Below are 4,272 nucleotides of genomic sequence, written 5' to 3'. Positions count from 1 at the left end.
ATGTTCCTTACAAAATATCCTAGTGATACACAAACGCTCTTACAAAATAACTATGTGAAAACTAGTGCAAATCATATCTCTCTCTCTCTCTCTCTCTCTCTCTCTCTCTCTCTCTCTCTCTCTCTCTCCACAACCACGATGTGAACTCTCTATTTGTGATGCTCATTTCCATAATTATTGAGCATACAGAGTCACATATATATGAGCTCCACACACCCCACAAGATATGTTCCTTTTGGTCCCATAGGTCATATTCAAGACCTTTCAGGATGATAATGATCTCTCTCTCTCTCTCTCTCTCTCTCTCTCTCTCTCTCTCTCTCTCTCTGAGACTGAAACTCAACTTCAAGAGACCAGTAGCAAATCACAGGGTGAAATAAGAAAATACTCAAAAAGTAATACTTGGAGCTTGGTCTCTCTCTCTCTCTCTCTCTCTCTCTCTTTCCTTGTCTACCTCTTTTGTGAAAAGAAGTCCGTACCCTTGCCAGGTTTCTTCATTGTAGGGAGTGGTTGAAGCACCCCTAGCTAATAGTCACACAACTTGTTGATCATCATCTGCTACATGTTTTCTTACACGGCTCAAAAGCGCATCATAAGGGCCCTCCATAGGGTCCATAAGAGGGCCTATGGGAGCCCTCTCTCTCTCTCTCTCTCTCTCTCTCTCTCTCTCTCTCTAAAGTGCCGTGGAGACTAGGGTTTTTTAGCTCGCTAGCTATTCAGCTGCCCAGGCTACCTCTTTAGTTCTCTCACTGGTGCCCTTGTTAGCTTTGCCTCGTCACACTTGCTCAATTACTAGCATCGCTATCGCTCGTGGCTTCTCTCTGGACTCCCCACGACAGTTATTGACACCTCTTGTTTTGGAGGGGATCTATCGTCCTTGATCATTGTTGATCATGGACCGTCCGATCCATCTAGAAGAAAAGTATGGATTGGGCGGGTTTGACCTCATAATCTTCGAGTCACGAAGCAATGTCTTACCACTATGCTAAGGTACACGTTTTGTTATGCAAGAGTAAAAGTAGCATTATATTATGTAGTTTCAGTATGCCCGCAATCGTAGTTTACACCAAGTTCACTTTGGGGGTTTACACCAACTTCACATTTAGTTAAACCGGACGCGCCCTTATTGGAGGAAATGGAAAGTAGATAGATTATCTTGTGGAAAATGTATGCCCACATAATTTTCCAATTAAAGTTTAGATAAAACCAGTGATAATGGTTGTCTTTCACACGAGGACCTATGGTTAACAGCGTTATCCTGTCCGAATGCCTAAAGGTCCCTAACAGCCAGCCCTCGATTTCTTTAGACTGGGGATAAGGCGCACTTCTTATGATCAGCTTCTACTCAGATCATCGCCTGCATTGCACCTTCTTCTTCTTCTTCTTCTTGTAACTAGCTCTCTGTTTCTGTCTCGTTTGGCAGCAACGGCCAATATGCATTCATGTCATCCAGAAGACAGATCGGCCCTTCTTGCTCTAGAGACGGCCGCAACTCACTCCTTATACGATGATGAGGGCAAGCGGGATGCGTGGTTCAAGTGGGATCATGGGGTTCATGCAGATTGTTGTGAGTGGCAGGGTGTCAGATGTGATGCCACAACCCGCAGAGTGGTCGCCCTTATTTTTATAACTCATCCTGCCCTTCACAATTCAAAGTTTACAGACCCGCAGCATGTGGGCAACTACCTGCCTCTCTTGCAAGCTTGGAGTCCCTGGAAGTTCTGGACCTGCGAGGCACCTGCTTCTCCGGTCCTCTGCCGTCCCGGCACGCCTTGGCTGCCCTCCTCAACCTCACCCACCTGGACATCAGTGCCACCCAATTCTCTAGGAATTACCTCCCTCATTTTCCCTTCCTGCCCAACCTCAGGTACCTCAATCTTAGCTCTTGCTATTCATTGGAGGTCAACCTTTCCAGTCTATTCAGCTCCCTGCCCGGCGATGCCATCGAGTACCCGGGTGCTTCCATAGCCTCAGGGGCAGTAGGTCAGCTTATCCCCCCTAGTTTGGCAACCTGCAGAACCTGGCATACCTGGATCTCTCTCGTTGGTCGCTGGACGGTCCCATACCCTGGCAGAGCCTTGGGAGCTTATCCCAACTCAAGCAATTGGCTTTGGGTTTCCGCTATGATTTCCCTGTGATGCAGTGGCCGGAGGAGCAGCTGGAATGCAAGTGGAAACCTTTGGAGTACCTTTCTTTGGATGGGGATATTCGTCTCCCAGCTAATAATTCTGGTAATGGTGTCTCAGCTGAAGGCACTCTCTTTAACAGGAACGTCAGCTCAAAGCTTCCCGGCTTGCTTTTGGGACCTACCTCTCTTGGAGAGCCTTGACGTGGCATCTAATTCCAATCTGTCAAAGCTGCCTGCTAAGATATCTGGATGCTTCTGGCTGTGCCCTCGAGCAGCTTCCGCCCTCTTGCCGGCAAACTCCCACTCTTAGAGAGCCTTGACGTGTCTAATAATAGAAATCTGTCAGAGCTGCCTCCTCTACAAGGATGCCCACTCATGAGAGAGGTCTTTGCATCCTATTGCGCCCTCCATAAGTTCTCAGCGGGATTGGACACCCTCCTAGCTACACTTAGAGTGGCTTGACCTCCTTGACAATGAAATTATCAGTGAGACCCGTTATGAAGGATTTCTTGCCAATTGCACTCACTTGACATATCTCGATCTCAGTTGGAAGTCAATGCATGGAGTCGTACCCCACTCTCTGCTCAAGCTCCCAACTCTGGCTTATCTATCTCTCTTTGGGAACAAGTTGTCAGGGGTGATTCCTGCAAGCATAGGCAACTTGCCATCCCTTTCTACGTTGACTCTCGATTCCAACTCTTTGTCCGGGGAAATTCCAGCAAATACATGAATAATATTTTTCACCCGTATCTTAATGACTTCATTCTGGTATTCTTGGATGATATTTTTGTGTATTCTAAGAATGAAGAAGATCATGCATTGCATTTAAAGAAAACATTTGAGGTTTTGCATGAACATAAATTGTATGCCAAAGCAAGTAAGTGTTCTTTTGCAAAGGATCAGATTGTGTATTTGGGAAGAGTGATTTCTAAAGAGGGGATTCACATTGATCTTGACAAAGTTAAGACTATTGTGGAGTGGCCAACACCTAAGTCATTAAGGGATGTGAGAAACTTTATGGGTCTAGCACAATATGAGAGAGCACACATTAAAGATTTCTCTAAGATAGCAAGTCCTAATTTGACCGAATTGAGCAAGAAAGATAAAGGTTTTGTGTGGACTTGTAGCTGTGAGACTGCTTTTGAGACCTTGAAGGCTAAAATAGCAAAAACTTATGTTTTAAAGGTTCCTCAGATGGGCAAACCATTTGTTGTGTCCTATGACGCTAGTGGTGCACAATTAGGTTGTGTTTTGACACAAGAAGGAAGAGTGGTTGCATATGAGTTTAGGAAATTAAGACGACATGAATTGAACTATGCAACATATGATCTAGAATTGCTTGCTGTTGTTCATGCATTGAAACATTGGCGTCATCTTTTGCTTGGTGTCAAATTTGAATTGCGTACTGATCATCAAAGCTTGAAGTATATTTTCACTCAGTCATTGTTAAACAACAGACAAAGGAGATGGATTGAATTGCTGGCTGAGTATAATTTTGATTTGACGTATTTGTGTGGAAAAGAAAATAAAGTTGCAGATGCATTGAGTTGTAGGCCCATGTGTAATTTGTTGACTGTTGTGCGGTCCAATTTGATTGATGAGATACATGCTGAAGTCGAAAATGATTCTTTTTATATGCCTATTTTGAAATTCTTGCGTGAGAATATTGGTGAGATGTATGAGAACATATATCACTTGTATAAAGGAAATCTGTATTATTATGACCGCTTGTGTATTCCTGCAAATTATGCTTTTAAGAGTCAAATTCTGCATGAGTGTCATAATTCACCTTTTTCTGGTCATCCTGGATTGAATAAAACATATGAAAAGATTAAAAGTTCATTCTTTTGGCCGCGTATGAAATTGGATGTTAAGAATTATGTGCGTGAATTCTTTCAATGTCAACAAGTTAAGATTGAACATAAGAAGATGCCTGGTGACCTTCAACCCTTAGACATTCCTTTACAGAAGTAGGAGTCTATATCCATGGACTTTATCATTAGACTTCCTACTACTCGTGGAGGGTATGATTCGATCTTTGTGGTGGTAGATAGACTCACAAAACAACCTCACTTCTTTCCTGTAAAGATAACTGATACTGCATTGACCATTGCACGCTTGTTTGTGAAAGAGATATTTCGTTT

At 43.6% G+C, this 4,272-nt stretch overlaps 1 pseudogene; it reads left to right on the top strand.

Annotated features, from left to right (window-relative positions):
• Nucleotides 1-969: 969 nt before the first annotated feature.
• LOC147420895 (receptor-like protein EIX2) lies at nucleotides 970-2,899 on the top strand (annotated as a pseudogene).
• Nucleotides 2,900-4,272: the final 1,373 nt, after the last annotated feature.

This window comes from Adiantum capillus-veneris, chromosome 28 (assembly GCF_014529385.1).
Source record: "Adiantum capillus-veneris isolate H3 chromosome 28, ASM1452938v2, whole genome shotgun sequence".
NCBI lineage: Eukaryota > Viridiplantae > Streptophyta > Polypodiopsida > Polypodiales > Pteridaceae > Adiantum > Adiantum capillus-veneris.
Note: the sequence above shows the minus strand (reverse complement) of the source record. Positions and strands in the feature narration are given on the sequence as shown.